Below are 16,763 nucleotides of genomic sequence, written 5' to 3'. Positions count from 1 at the left end.
CCACAATGTGGACTTGGGAACTAAAGTAAACTATAACATTTCACCTGCTGTTTTTAAAACTAAAATTTCTGCCTTAACGCCAACATTTATCAGCCATAAACATACAGGGCCTTTACCTTTATATTTTGTACTTGACTGCTGTGATTTTCTGAACAGAATAGTCTAGTTAGGAACAGCAGCTAAATGATGCAAATTCAAATGTATCTCTTCATATATTCTCCCTTGAACCAAACAGATCTGTAGACCAGTTGATAGTGCTAGTAGTAATGGATTATAGTTTCCAAATCTAGCCTAAATTTTGGATCCTTTGATCCCTGATGTAATCTGTTCCCCCGTCCTGGATGCTTGCCAAAGGGAAGGATTCTGATTGGCTTTGCTGTGACCTCTAGCACCCACCTTTCAATTCTGGCCGTTTGTCCCTCAGGGGTCAACGCAGGTCAACACTGTAATTAATCACCCAGCCAGATGAATGGCACGGGCTTTGCCCATGAACTCACAGCAGGGTGGTGCACAGCAAAGTTAAACCGCCATTTAAACCAGAGAGCCAGGTTCACACTCAAACAGCTTCCCTGCTGAAGTGTTCTTTAGCGAGACTTTACCAGCTCCAAGGGTGCCGTTCAATGACTGACCATGTGCTTCGATCTCCCTGTGGAGAGGGGCATCAGCACACCAAGTTGCTTGACAACAACGTCGTACAAGATAGCGCGCCTCTCTCTGACACACATAAACATAATCACAACAGATACACGATCAAGTACAGCCCTAAAGTGTGACAACCTGTACACAGACACTTCGTTGTAGCGAGGATCTCACCGCACAATCAGCTGTTCATTCCCAACCAGAAACACACACATTCTTCCACACTAAGCAACTCATGCTGTGTATATATATAGACCCGCGACAACTGCACGGCACATCTGCCTTTCCTTTCATTCCCAGTGGCACGCCGGGAGCAACACATGACATCCATGCACATTAACACACAGATATCCTCTCTCTATTGCCGTCTCACATGTTGTCAAGACCCGAAGACAGTTATCAGAGTGAAAAATCTCGTATACACTCACCGTCATCCTAAAAAAAAAAGATCAGCCTTCACTCTGATGATGAAATAGAGAAAAGCGGAGCCTTACCGGTGAGAGCGCGTCCACAGGAGACACCAGGGTACGGAGGAGAGAGAAATGTGTCTGCCCCGACGAAAACCCGACGAGAGACGCCTCCCCGTGCTCCGCCACCAAATCAATTTCACACTCTCTCACCTCCCCGCCACTGTGATGTCATTCATTCATCCGTTTCCCCCGTAGCCATAGCAACTCTGCCGCTTGGAGCTGTTCATTCTTTTACATCTGTCTCTCTCTCTTTCGACGTCCCTCCCCCTCTCCAGACCCCAGTGAACCCAGCCCACTTACTCCATCTGAGGGGGTACAGTTACACCCCCATCCTCACAAGCACCCACCCCCCCTATTCTCTACTATCACACTGCTGGTGTAAAAAAAAAACAAGTAGGAGGGTACAAAACACAAAAAGGGGAGGCGCCTGGATTCACCTCATGTAGCGAACACGCCCTGAAGAGTTTGTGGTCAAACGGGCGTACTTTTGTCAAGGCTGCCTATAAAAGACAGAAGTGTCAGACAAAGAGAACTGCAAGACACAACGGAGTCTGAGTAGGTGCGCCTGGAAATGTCTTGTTTAGACGCGAGCCAGCTGTCTCATTTGAACACAGAAAAAACAACACATTACGGAGCCTAAATGCTGGTGCACAGATGTGTATGTCTGTAACTCACAAACACTCAGATTAACACAAACACTCACAACAGTGAAGTGTGAGGTGATGAATAGTTAATGACCACCACCATAATTACTACGGTGCCTCTCTGCTAATAATCCCCATGTTGACCTTGGAAAAGGGGGAGGAAAATCTGGTCACTGTGGGACAAATCAAACAAAGACACACACTTAACACACACCACCACCCTGTCTGAAGCCACCGCCTCCACAGGCTTCAGATGTTCATCACCACCTTTTCTTAAACCATTTCACCCTGCCCTCCTACCAATCACCATCCTGCTGTTTTCATATTTCAAATCTCCCTTCTGCATCTCCCCTCCTACCTACTTTCATCTTCACCTGCAGGACTAAGAGATGCTGAAAGGTTTTCAACCACATGGACGAAGTGAAGAGGGGAAGATCAAAAACGGCAACAAGAAGACACATAACATCAAAACATCCACTTGTCAGACAGGCCCTGAGGAGACTATGGTCTGGAGTGGGACAAAGGACAGAGGTTATAGAAGTAATCAAGAAATGACCAAGTAAATCAAGAAGCCCAAATAAAGAAAGAAAGAGAGAGGGGTATCTATGGAAAAGACAGGGATCTCCCCTCTGTCACATCTCTTCACACATCATCTGCTTTTTAATTAGCTTCTCGTGCTTTCCTCCTGGAAAATCCTTCCATCTGTCTGCATCGATCCCGCGCTCGTCATTCTTAATCTCTCTGTTGCTTCTCACACAATTAACGCTGGTTTTACCCAACCAGCTTCTCAGCCTTATTTCCATGTGTAGTAAGTGACAGTTTACTTAAACTGTTGACTGATGTTTTGTGACATCATGAACTAATGTCAAATAATAGTTTGGATTTGAATGCATGCATCTCATGTTTTCTTGGCAGGAATTTGATCCCACATTTTTCTGTTCTTGCTCAGTGCCGGCGAGACTATCTTCAGCACTGATGAATGCACACAACCAGAATGGGCTAATTTAATTAATTTACTGAATTGATAGTTTAATGAGTTACATAACTGGCCAGACTAGACATCCACACAATTACAAGCAAAATGTTCCTCTCTTCAGTCTGTTTCTGACTGATAATACTCAAAATACGACAGTAATGTTTCTTAATCTATAAGAACTACCCTGGTACGAACCCTGAATTTGTTTCATAGACACATATTTAAAGAACTAGGCAGTCTCTGGCCTCTCATGAAGCTCTAGCTGTAGCCGGGCTGCAGCGCCAGGTCCCATTCACTATGAATATCAGACTTAACCTTGACTTAACAGCACTTTCTCGCACATATCTACTTATCAGCCCTGTGTTACAGTGCGTTATGTGTTGAGTTAAACTCCCTCTACTCTGGAATAGGGTCAATTGGCAAATGTAAGAAGGATGAACAGAGGAGGAAGATGGATACTATGTTAGAACACAGAAAGAGAGGTTCAGAGAAGGGTGAGTGTGTATCAAATCTCTGAATTGAGGAACATCAGGGGCATGAAATTACCAGACTAGTGGTTCAAATCACGCAGACGCACACACACACACACATACACACACACACACACCTGAGAAGGGAACCTGTAATCCAAAGCCGAAGCAATTCCCTCCACAGTAGGGTCTGAGATGTTGCTAGAAACGATCCCTCTGTTATCTGCACTTACAGAACTGAGCAGAGAATACTACTAATGCAAGACTGACAGACAGTCCTTTACCGCCCCTTCCTCTTCACCGCTCACATTACCCTTCACCTTGATTCCTCTCCCTTTCCCATCACTACGCTCCATCATCAGTCCAGCTACGCTGTGTGTTAGTCTTTTGCCTCGCACACTCTACTTCTTGCCTCACTCTTTCATCCGCACGTCCTCCAACGCTCTCATCCCCTCTGTTGTAGACAACAGTTTGACAGGGAGATTAGCATGATAGTAGGAGGGAGTGTATCATAGCATTGTAAGAGGGGGGGCATCAGAACCCATTACGTATTGACCTAATTTGATTAGGGTTGAATGTGAGAGATGACATGTTTGAAATCAAGCACGCGAACATCACAGCCAGACGTTATCTTTCATCTCAGCGTAAACTCCCCCCATGGCTTCTTGGATAGATCAAAGCTGGGATTTTTTAAAGGGAATGCTTAACCAGTTCTGTTCAAATCATTTGCATGGCTCTGCAGCTGGGCTCATACACAGCCCTCTAATATACACTGTCTAGCTGCAGGCAAGAGAACCTGGTAGGTGGACAAGTGTTTGTGTGCGAGGGGGAGGGTCTATGTGTGTCTGTGTGTTAGAGGCTTGATAGTGATGGGAGCAGTAAAGCAGTTACATTTCATGCACCTGCCCTCACACACCTTCAAGGGATGGGAGAGAACGAGCGGCTTCATGACCTCCTCTCTTCCCTCCCACCTCTTTCTGAGAGAGACCTTTACCATCTTCCCATCCCCATCCTTGCCATATCACACAATCGAGTAATTTCAGTTCCCACTCCTACACACACAATTACCTTCATAACATTTAAGTACCTGTACCTATGAAGTACTCTTTTTCTCTCTTGGAAAGCACAAATTCCAGCACTCGTTGCTCTTCCTCAATTTTCACATAAAATACAACTCTCCCATTCCAGCTGAATTACAAACAGGTGAGAAGCCATACATGTAATGTAGCATAAGCTAGTCCTGGCAAGCCCAGACATTGACACTGACATTGATGTCCCTTATTGACACGGTGTCCAATAATAGCCTTGGAAGGGAAACAAAGTCTGCAAGGCCGCAAGTCACATGCCAGCGGCAGCAAGCCTTTAATGTGAGGAAGTCTTCTATAGAAAGATATAAGGGTCACATGGGGAAGAGTCTCCCCCTCCTCTAACAAAGACTACCACATCATATAGGCTTTGGTCAACCAGTGCACCTGTTTAGTATTGGATCCATGCAGCCTGCTCTGTGCTTTGATGACATTGTTTCATCAGATGAGGGAAAATCTCAGACCAAAGGTTTGGATTTAATCTTAGCCTGCTGGAAGTGTTCCACGCCCAAATAACATGTTGCTGCTGCTGCTGCCAGCAGTGCTTCCCACCACCTGTCATCAGCTTTAGCTGCTGTTTGAGGCTGCCAACTGCCCGGTCCCAGGGGCCTCACTTATAAGAATAGTCTGGGATTTCATCTTCATCTCAGGAGCATTCAACTCATGCAGACATCTGAGATATATAGGAAGAAGAAAAATGCCAATAAGAGAGGTTATGCATTACACCATCTGTTTATTTTACTTCTATGTATTACATTTTCAGGAATTTGACTTTATCTAAATAAGCTCTGATTTCCAGCATAGGACATGATCAATTGACTGTAACTGTCAAAAAACTCTTTAAAGCAAATAGTATATCAAGTCAGTCAACAGATGATTAACTCGAGACAATTTTGCTTTAATTTAATTATTTAAAATGAACATTTTCAACATAGTTTCTTAAAGGGGAATTCGGTGTTTACGGGCCTTGGGGAATACTATTGTGAAAAAATTGTTGTATATAGCCTATTTTGCCTTCAGAGGGAGCTGCGCAAAATCTAATAAATTGCCTCAAGTGATGTCACTTGTAGTCTTCAGCCACAACCGACCGCTCAAGGCTACAATCTCTGACGGAACAGTCGGCGGTCGAGTTGTAACGTGTGTGGGTAATGTAGGCGCCAGGTTTTGACAAGAAGATTGTGTGGAATTAAAAAGACAATATCTCCATTTCTGCTGCATGGATTTTTTTTTTTGTAAACTGTCCATTGTGAGTCCGACAATGTTACAGGAGAGCAATGCTAAATCGGTGGAGTACTGGCTCCTTTATACAGTATGTTATGATTTACTGATTATATATAACAATCTGTAATAAAAAAAAAATAACCTATAGGACATAGGTCAGTTAACATTAAAGTTGATTCAGTCTTAAACATAATGCCCTTTGCTTTTATTTACATACCTCTTATAGACATTGCACATTCCTACTAATATATGACAGACATATGTCTCAAGTCATAATTTGCCAATTATAGATAGCACATTGGTGTGGATTACAATTTGCACTAATCAGATTTGTGGGTGAAACTAATTTATGGCTTCCCCAGATGAACGGTAACCCCCTTAATCCCACCCTACCCCCCCTTCTGTCTGCCCAGTCAGCTGTCTGCCTTCTGACGTCAGATGCATCCATCTACTCAGTGCATGTATGTCTATGTATGCATGCACTTTCTGAAGGGGGGCTGTCCATCAGAGGAGCTACAAAGGAAATCCAGTAAGCGTGGTAACCAGCCAGTCCCATCTAAGAATAGATCAGCTGGTGGACACACCAAGGGTTAGACATAAAAAAATGTAGTTAAGGCTTCTGACCAACAGGCCCATGTCTAGAGGTGTTGGCAAACAGGAATTCTTCACCACATTGACAGAAATTTTCCGGGTTTACAGGTGGCGGCTGTCATTTCTAGTTTTTCCTCTCTAAATTTTATGCAGCTGTGACTTCCCCACAGACCTCTAAGTATTCCCCTCCTTAATCATGCATAAAAGGTGTCATTTAAATCTTGCCAAAGCCACGGGGCCTCAACATTGCAACACAGCCGGTGGCCTGCTTTACATGAGTGAAACAGTGGGAGGGGGCTGTATATTCCTTGAACACCTCTGGAGCTTTGACGGCAGCCGATCCATCAAAAAGAAAAAACCTCTTTGCACAGCTATCCTATTCTCCCCATCCTTCTCCTCCAGTCCTCCTAGTCTTCGTCATCATCCTCTTTAGATCATAAATCAACCCATAATTATCAGGGATGGGTGGTGACTAAGTCTCGAGACCATGTGGCTCAACAGCTGACCACAGCACAGGGGACTGGGCTGCGTCCTGACACAGACCGACAGACTACAGCTTCAAGACATTCGCCTCTTGCCGGCTACACCCAAAGACCATCGCAGCACGCTTTCCGGAGAAGATAAATATGAAAGAAGAACAACAAGCCAGACGGCAACTGCTGGAAAAATGGCATTATGGGACCATGTGGCTGAGATAATCTTTTCAGTTTAAAGAGAGTGATACCTCCATGCAACGCTGCCATTCACAGAGGCCCACAATCTGGCTGAGCAGGAGGACAGATGGGTGCAGGACACACACACAAACAAACACACATCTTGCTGAAAGGGGGGCTGGTCCTCTTTGTACATCAGTTGTGATTGAGTTTGTACACAGTGTTTAACAGTTACAGCTCTGCATCATATCATCCAAAAGGTTTAACGCCAACAATTTCCAACACATACATTCTCTCTCTTTCAGACACACAGACACACACACACAGCCCTCAGCCGTCTGAATGAGCCCATCTGTGAGCTCCTGTGAAACAAAAGCAGAGTTTTGTGGGGTGACACAGGCAGAGTTATGTTCTTTTCTGTTACTCAGCGACATTCTGTCACACCAAGCAGAAAAAGCTTTACAGACGGTTCTCCTCTCTGTCTCCTCGCTGCTCTTTTCTGTCTGTCTTTTACTTTTTCTGTCTCTACCTTTCCTGCTTTTTTTGTCTCTCGTCTGTCTCACTCTCTCTTACTGCTGACACACCGGCAGACACTGCACACACCACACAACCGCACAGCGTTTGGGTGAAAGCCGCCCAAGGTCCTCTGAATCTGGGACGAATCCCAACTGACACCCAGTGCCCCAAAGGCTTTTCGGAGGAGCGTGTGTTTGTGTGCGCAGTGATCAAGCCAACAAACCTGTTTTCCTTTTTCTGTGCTGCCTGCCAGCCGGCATACATGCAACATCTCAGGGCAAACAACAGCACGCAAGAAGGGAAAAAAAGAGAAAGAAACAAAAGGCCAGTCTACAGACAGACGGTGGCCATATAAGAATAAGACATGGTCTTTCCCGTTAGAAAAATATAAAAACACAATGGATGCAGGCAATGGCACATATTTCACTCTTTATGAGATGTTTGTTCAGTTATGGAACAAATGTAAAGAATAAAGCATCCAAAAGTGTAGTGAGAACAAATTGCCAATGGCCAAATATTGTGCCATCAGGCCTTGTGTGTATGGTAAACAGAGAAACTCACACACACATTTACACACAGTTAAACAACACTCACGGACAAACAGGACACAAATGGCACCGTACCTCATTGTAACATGTCCCCCGTAGTTCTTGATGCTTTCTTTCCAGCTAGGAAATAACATCCAGAGACAATCAGGTCTCAGCTGCAAAGATCTGAAACACTCAGAGAGAGAGATAGAGAAAGAAATCAACTCCCAGCTCTCTCTTACATCTACACCCATAGGCTACAATCCTCCACTGACATCCCATCAGAGAAAAGGGGAGAGAGAGGGGAGTGTGCCAGTTTGGTTGAATGAGGGGGGAGTAGTTAAAAAGGGAGAGAGAGCATGAGTCAGTGAAAGAGAGAGAGAGAGAGAGCGAGAGAGAGAAAGAGAGAGAGAGAAGGAGAGAGATTTGGGGTAGTTTGTCAGTGAGTGAGCGTGTGTGTGTATTTGTGAGACAGAAAATCTGAGAGTGAGACAGGAGTTTAAATCTCCAATTACAACTGCTTATCACAAGCCCATAAGCAGCTGGTGGGAATGAGTGACACAGAACTTCATGTATGTATATACACACACACACGCACACACACACACACACACACACACACACTACACTCTGTTGCGCCTGTATCTTGTGTGTATGCTGTGTGTTAGTGTGAGGAGGAGGAGAAACAAACACTCAACCTAATGGACTGAAAGTGAAACCATATAGTGGAAACAGGAGGACAAAGTGCCTTCTCATCTCCTGAACTCCAAGGATGTAAAGAGTAGGCTACCAGAATATTATACTCAAGTAAAATGACTTGTGTAACAGTAATGTTATTTGCCTTTAACATCTTTAAATTACAAAATAAAGTGCATTAACATGTCAATGTATGAAGTAGTGCAGGGGTCAGCAATCTTTACTATCAACAGAGCCATTTTAGGCAAAAAATAAATAAATAGATCTGTTTGGAGCTGCAAAACATTTGAGCATTGTGATGAAGGTAACTCAGCTTATAGTCTAAGTATATAGTATATAAGTCTAATGCAGTGAGGGCCTAAGTGCAAATGTACTACGGAGTATTAGGGCCACATTGAGGGAAAAAAATCGGAGATTTCCTGAATAAAGTCATAACTTTACGTGAAAAACAGTCGTAATATTACGAGTAAAAAGTCATAACTTTACGTGAAAATAAGTCGTAATATTAAGAGAATAAAGTCACAACTTTATGAGAAAAAAGTGGTAATATTACAAGAATAAAGTCATAACTTTACGTGAAAAAAGTCAGAATATTACGAGAATAAAGTCATAACTTTACGAGAAAATAAGTCGTAATATTAAGAGAATAAAGTCACAACTTTACGAGAAAAAAAGTCGTAATATTACGAGAATAAAGTCATAACTAATCGAGAAAAAAAGTCGTAATATTACGAGAATAAAGTCATAACTTTATGAGAAAAAATTACTACCTTATAATATTATGACTTTATCCTCATAATATTACGACTTTTTTCTCTTAAACTTATGACTTTATTCTCATAATAGTACGACTTTTTTTCTCGTAAACCTTTGACTTTATTCTTTTAATATTAAGACTTTATTCTCGAAATCTCAGATTTATTTTTTTTTCCTTCAATGTGGTCCTAATACTCTGTCGTACCGTCATACCATCGACCTACAACAATGATAAATAACCATGAAAATCTATACAAAAAATAGCTATTCATTTCCATTTTTATAAATCCACAGGGAGCAACTGGAGAGGGGCCAAAGAGCCGCATGAGGCTCTGGAGCCGCAGGTTGCAGACCCCTGAACTAGTGGAACAGTATCACCCTGTCCAAATCAACAAATTCCCTCTCCCATTTGCAGCCTGTGCATACGACTGATAAACAGTAAGCTAGCAATAAACAATATCCTTCCTCTGTGTATAGATTAAGAATTTTAAAACAGAAAAGAGGACACAACTACGACAATAACAAAAAAATCACCAACAATATATAAAAAGAGCTATGCAAGCAGGGACTGAAATTAACCTTTTTCTTCACCTGCCACTGTGGCAGGTCACTGAACATTTCTACCGGCCACTCATTTATTTTGTCTGCCACTTCTGAAATCTAGATAGAACGCTTTCAAATTGTAAACACTGAGTCAGTGGTACCAGACTGTAGAATTATGGAATATATCATGTAACCTTAATCCATGACTGTATTTTGTAACACTTCATTTTACAGCTCCGCAAATTTCATGGTAATTAGGTGATAAATAGCAAGTTACCTATTTGAAATTTCTATGGAATTACTGCCAAATTACCCCAATATTTACCTCAAAATGTATTGAAAATTACTTTATTATGAACATTATTTAATAATTATATGCTAAAATAGTATATAATTGTTAAAATAGGGCCCTGAGGCTTGAGAAGAGGCTGCTCTTCATCGGAGGTGGAAAACCAAAACTAATAGAAGACCCTTCTGAACAGGCACAAATCTCCCCATTGTGTGACTGATTGTCTAAACAAATGTAACCTGGCAGCTAATGTCATGATTCAGGGAGTTGTTTTTTAAAAAATTCAAAGAAGTTATTTAATAATTGTTATCTATTCACCAGCAGACATGGAAATACAGCAAAACAATTAACTTTGTATTCTTTTCCTGGAAATGTATTAAATAAACTATCAGCTATTGGGAAATAATGGAATATAATTATTAAATAATGTTTATAATAAAGTAATTTTCAATAAAAGTATGGGTAAATATTGGGGTAATTTGGCAGTAATTACAAATAAATTTAAAACTTACTAGCTAATTATCACCTAATTACAATGAAATGTGTGGACCTGTAAAATTAAGTGTTACCATATATTTAATTTAGGCTTTATAATTGCTTTTTAAAAATAATATTTCTTAATATAAGGGAAAACCTGTCTGCCATGGTGGCAGGTGACCTGAAATGTTCACCTGCCACAGCCAACATTGACCCTGTAGCTGTTATCTGGCAGGTGGCAGGTGCTGATTTCATTCCCTGTATGCAAGTCAAGGTATGCTAACAGAAAGCTAACGTTAGCCACACACAGATGTAGTTAGTTAGCCAAGTTAGCTAAAGAAAGACGGTATAAACTCGACAGCAGCTAACATTACAGCCCACAAACACACACATTCAGCTAAAAGAGAGCACAGTTTTTAAGTTACTGTAGTGTTAGCTACTAAATCTACATCCATAAATGAGATGGCTGTTGTAATGTTACTCACCAGTTTGCATATATCTAGCAAAGACCTAGCATGCACCTGTTGTCGTGGTGATGGGGGGCGCTGGTGACGCGGTGTCGAGGTCCCGCCCACATACCCGCCGCAGCCAATCACGAGCCGAGCACGGCCACAGCTCGCTAGCATGAGCTAACCTAGCTGCTATGTTAGCACCACTGAGGCTGTTTTGCTAGAAAGACACAACCTGTATTTCTATATCTGGATATATGTTTTTGTACTTTGTACTTTGCACTACTAACTTTTTTAGTGCCTTTTTACTAACATGTTTTGCACTATGGAACTGTGATGCTGGAAACTTGAATTTCCCTCGGGATTAATAAAGTTACTATCTATCTATCTATCTATCTAGATATAATATCTCTATAAATACATTTATGATCACATTTTAAGCATGTTCTATTACACAGACTCATGGCGGTTATGGAAAGTTAAAGTTACATCTCTCTCGTACAATTCTTGAGCCTCCCGAGCTGCATGAGTACTTCATTCAGGGCATCATTATCTGTTCAAAATGTACCTTAAATGGACTGTTTGTAAGAATCACAATTTGGTTGTAACAGCGACACCTGTGGCCGTTAAGTCAATGAAAGTCAGCGTCCTGTTGCTCGCGCTCGCCCATGTGCACGCGCTACGTGAATGTGAGCGAGCATCCATCAAAACAGTGAGGCGACACACGTCAGCTGAAACCACAATATCACTCTATATTTCACCTGCTTGGCAGTAATGTTAGCTGGCCAGACGAAGGTCTCTCCATGAATCAATGCTGATCCTAGTGTTGGCTTTTCCTGCCTCAGCCTCCCGACTGCGGCCAGAGGGAGACACCAGCACCCGGTCAGAGACGATGATGTTTCTCGCTGCAGAGCCCCGTCACTTCACAAGACACGGAAAACCTCTGTTGGTCTGGAGGAGCTAAAGCATTTATTTTTGCACAAACGTCCACTGTACATTCACTAGATATTCTCAGAGCTAAACTAACTTGTCTGCAGTGTGTAGTGTGTGCGCATGCACGTGTAGAGGTGGAGCGAGCTGAGCGAGTAACGAGCACGCTGTGTGAATGAAGGCAGGCAGGCAGAGGAGCAGAGTACAGCAGAGACTCCGGCCCTGGAGACCAAAGCTACGGTCTCCCCCGCGTCCTCCGACCGCCCTAGTTTAAACACTTAAATAAAATGACTCTTTATGATTGTGATGGTTACAACGAATTGAGGAGGATGGCATCATTCTATTGTTCCTCATAGGCTACTATTTGATTTTGGTAGTGTTTTAATTCTTTGGCCATGCTACATCATGGGTCAAGGGATGGGTCAGTCAGTCGGTCCACACTTTGGAAATGTTGTACAGAACTAATGCCATTCCTATCAACCTCAGCTGTAGGCTACTTGGTGTTTAGGCCTACTTGCTTAGCATCAGCATGTTGGCATTGTCATTGTTAGCCATGGGATGATGAGTCATGGCATTTAGCTCAAAGCACCACTGTGCCTTAGTAATAATACATGGTTCCCACATCTTCTTAAACATAAAATTCAAGGACTGTTCAAGGACTTTACAGGCCCAAGGACCCAACACAGCATAGTTTGAGACACGGATCAAGGTTAATTACTGTTACAACACTGACAATTTTCATAATGAGACCTAGCAGGCTTTACAGAAGCCTTGAATAAGAACTTCTCAATTGTGCTATGTTACAATGAGGACATTATGTGGTCTTGCTTTCTCTAACACAGCACAGCAAAACACTATATTGGATAAGTTGAGCGATAAGATTTCATTTAATTCTTGCACAAAATCAAGCACTTTAAGTGACCCATGTCTGTTTATGTGTATTCCCAAAAACTTTCAAGGCCTTCCCCCCCCCCCCCCCCACCCTCAAATTCACAAATCTCCAATGATTTCAAGGACCCATGGGAACTGTGAATATAAAACATTTCTCCAAAACTAGATTCCCCCCATTTCTGTAACATTTTTTGTCACTGAAATATTGGAAATTAACAACATACCAACATGTGTCATGTGTAGTTAACATAAATAAAAGAACAATGGAGGAATAGATACTAAATACCTAAAATGACTGTCTTCTCATAATCATAGGTGTTTAGTTTGATGCTGTGGTCATGCTTTTGCACGTGTTTGTCGTGTTCCCTGTATGCTTTTAAATGAACTGGTGGCGAGATCAGGATAACATTTATGTTTACAGTGTATACAAACTGCACACTCAGTCCCGCAGCCCGTAGATTTGTGTGAGAGGAGGGTGGGGGGGGAGGGCATTTAAGAACGACACAAAAACAGACCTAGACAAATGTTGCTGGCTCTCTGTGTGCCTCTGCCAAAGCTCCATCTTGGAGCCATAAAGCAGTGTGGGAGTCAGGAGATGGAGAGAGGGAGGGGAGCAGCGTTTGTTGCAAACCAAAATCCTTCCCTCCTCTCATCCATTTTATGTTTTTCCTCTCCTCTGTCATAGGCTGATGTCCTTGAGAAAAAAGACCATGCACAAAAAGCGAGATTCATCTAGATGAACTCGAACAGAGACAACTTTTAAATCTGCTCTTATACTTTTCTTGCACACATGCAGATTGCAAGCCTGGCGTTTCATCGCGGTTTGATTCAAGGCAGAGGCAGAGCTATATGAATAATAGATCAGCTTGTATTCCAACAGATCCTATGTAGTCAGGGGAGAAGAAGCTAAACCAGATCTAACGTGAACGCTGTTAAAAAACAAATATAACCTCTCATTCTGCTGGGTCAGTCACGTCTTTTTCAGATCAAAAACAATTAGTGTCGTCTCGAGCTGAATCGATTAAAAACCTACAGCATGGCAGGCACAGAACATGGTGTTTAGACTTTTGGAGGAGCGGATGGCACAATCCAGTTTGTTGATAAACCAAATCCTCACTTAAATGAGAAATCCATGCAGTGCTGCTGCCAGTTCAGCTGGAGGGCTCTGGATCAGCCTGATTACTTTGGTCTGACTGCAGCAGATCAAAGTAATCCCCAAATACTAGAGTAGAACGTACATGGAACAACCGTGTAGCACACTGAAGCACAGTGAGACGACGTGAGTGCTGTCAGTGTTGAGGGGCGGCACTGAGGGAGCATGTGCATGCATGTGTGCGTGTCTATGTGCATGTGCATATCTACGTCTACTTGCAAAAGCTGCAGTGTGTGTTTGTGGTGGTCTGCTGCAGAAACAGAGCACGCTGGGTTTTATAATCAGGATTCAGGGATCACCTTTAGCCCCCGTCATCAGTCAGACCTGTCCTAAAAAGCTCCCAAACAGGGAGAGAGGGAGGAGGGGAGGAAATGAAAAGGACAGATGGGGACACGGAGACGCTAAGGTCCCCATTTAACACGAGTGACGCAGCCTGAAATATGGGAGACTGGAGGCGACAGACTCTGAGGGACTGGGACTGATGATTCCACTGAATTTACTCCTCTCTCCTACAAGACGGCGACATATTCTGTACTCCTGAGAAATTTACTAATATCAAACAAAAAATCGAAATATGAGTTTATCCTGCTTACTGAGCCTCATGTGGATACGTGGCGTTCGCAGTGAAGACTGTGCCTATTAGAACTACACAAAAAAGAAAAACAAGATATTTGGAGTGTTTTTTTTCTTGCCTAGGTTTTTAAAAGACGTTACACTTCTTGACGGATTTTTTTTATATAAGTGTGGCAGCCATTCAACATTTAAGACTTGTTTCTTGTCAGCTTCAGCTAAAAATGTATTTAAAGGGACTGTATGTAAGTTTTTACACATATAAATGTTTTTAAATATTTTTTTATTGCCAATGTGTGAACAGGTCGTAACCTAACCTAAAAAATTACACCTTTTGGGTTTCCTCTATCAGCCTGTAGTATGCTTTTAATATGAAGAATGCGGGCCGGTTTTTCAAGGAAAATCCAACGAATGTGATGTCATGTGCGCTCGCAAGTGCCTTCAGCGTGCAACTAAAGCTAAACTTCGGCTAGAAATGACGACCAGCCCCCACCACAACTCAGACTCCAACACAAACTCCATGGAAGCACAAAAAAAACCCCAGTTATATCTAGTGAAGCCCGTCTTGCAAAACAGGAACGTGACCGACGTCGTGGGTAAACTAGTGTGGTGGGAGTGTGTGTGCATGTGGGAAGTGAGTGGTGAAGCAAGAGAGAGAGAGCGGCAGTGAGTGTGTGAGAAAACGAGTGAGCAGTGGAGCAGAAGAAAGAGTTAGTTTAGCTTTGAGAATATCGAGTGAATGTATTGGAAGTTGCAGTTTGCGCAGAAATAAATGCTGCAGATGTCTTTTTTCCCTGCTGCTGAGTGGAGTGACGTGGGTTAACTCCAGAGCGAGTAATGTTATCGATTCTGGCTCAGTAGACCAAAACTCCGGTGTCTCCCCTGTGCCTTCTGACCACGGTCGGAAGGCTGAAGCAGGAAAAGTTAACACTAGGATCAACATGCCACCGGACCTTTGATTCATGGAGGGACCTTCGTTTGGTGAGCTAACATTACTACCAAACATGTGAAATATATAGTGAGATTGTGGTTTTAGCTGGCTAATGTTGCTAAGGTAAATCACCATGATGCCTGTCAATGACGTTCAGGTTTGTGTGTGTCACCTCACTGTTTTGACCGATTGTGTCCACGTAATGCGAGCACAAGCGCAAGCAACAGGACACTGACGGGCTTCAAGCAATTTCTGATTCATACACAGAGCCCCTTTAATAATATGTCTAATGCAAATAGTGTTCAAACGATTACGCTAAGAGACAACTCTGTAAATATAATATATGTGATATACATCTGCCTGCTTTTTTTCGGTGTATAACAAGACCACTCCTTGCACTCACAACATGTGTGTGAGTGTGTGAACTGCACACAGTGCCAGCATGTGTACACAGCAGGTCTCATTTCCTGATTCTCCGGTCAGATGCTGGTTTCTCTTTTGAGAGGCGAGCCCACAATGACATCAGCTTCCGCCAACACACCAGCCGTCACCATGGCACCACACAAAGACATTTGTGGCCCAGAGGGGTGTTGGGTGGGGGGCATCATGCTTGACACGTTTATAGGAGAGGTCTGTGCTCCCCCTCCTCCTCCTCCTCCTTCTTCTTCTTCTTTTTCTCGATCTGTGTTTGTACAGCCGCCTGCTCTGTTTACCAGATCATCAAAGAGCCTCTCTGACTTCCATGGCTGTAGCACTGGCCTGGGCCTGGCCTGCTCTCTCTCTATCTATCTGTTTTAGCCTCACAGCCTCTCTCTTCTCCTCAACTTCCTCTTCCACTAATGGCTACTACTGCTATCCATTAGGTCCATTTGAAATCTTTCTTTCTTAGCCGTCTATTTTAGACTTTCTTCCCTCCCCCTCTTTTGGTCTCTCTTCTTGTCAAATGGAGCCATGACTCCAAGGGCAAAATGCCTAGTGAAGAAGTGACCACCCACTGGGCTTTGTCTAACTCTTGCCCCAACGGACAGAAGGCCTGTGTGTGTGTGTGTGTGTGTGTGTGTGTGTGTGTGTGTGTGTGTGTGCACAGAGAGGGAGAAACAGACGGGTCAGAGTGTGATAGGTAGGAGAACCCCAATGCAAAAATACTTCATAAGTTAGAAAATATCTGGCTTAAAAATAGCACGGAGTAAAAGGTCAAGTATGCTACTTTAATGCGGTTTAGCTTCAATTATGTCAGTATTTCTACATTTTAAAGAGAGGTTTATGACTAAATTATGGCTTATTCC

General features: G+C 42.9%; 1 protein-coding gene across 3 annotated transcripts in view; it reads right to left on the bottom strand.

Annotated features, from left to right (window-relative positions):
- Nucleotides 1-11,100, bottom strand: part of myo16 (myosin XVI) — a 118,038-nt gene extending 106,938 nt beyond the window's left edge. Inside the window, exons 1-2 of one of the 3 annotated variants that reach the window (XM_037789276.1) lie at nucleotides 11,039-11,100; nucleotides 7,889-7,978 (exon numbers count right to left, since the gene is read on the bottom strand). The gene's annotated coding sequence lies outside the window, so the exon portion shown is untranslated. Of the gene's footprint in view, nucleotides 1-1,133; nucleotides 1,381-7,888; nucleotides 7,979-11,038 lie in introns of those variants that run through there. The other 2 variants (XM_037789275.1, XM_037789277.1) reach the window with 2 other exon arrangements.
- Between the last annotated feature and the right edge of the window lie 5,663 nt (nucleotides 11,101-16,763).

The sequence above is a fragment of the Sebastes umbrosus genome, chromosome 13 (genome assembly GCF_015220745.1).
Source record: "Sebastes umbrosus isolate fSebUmb1 chromosome 13, fSebUmb1.pri, whole genome shotgun sequence".
In the NCBI taxonomy this organism is placed as follows: domain Eukaryota; kingdom Metazoa; phylum Chordata; class Actinopteri; order Perciformes; family Sebastidae; genus Sebastes; species Sebastes umbrosus.
The sequence above is the reverse complement of the archived record's forward strand: the minus strand, read 5'-3'. Positions and strand labels throughout refer to the sequence as shown.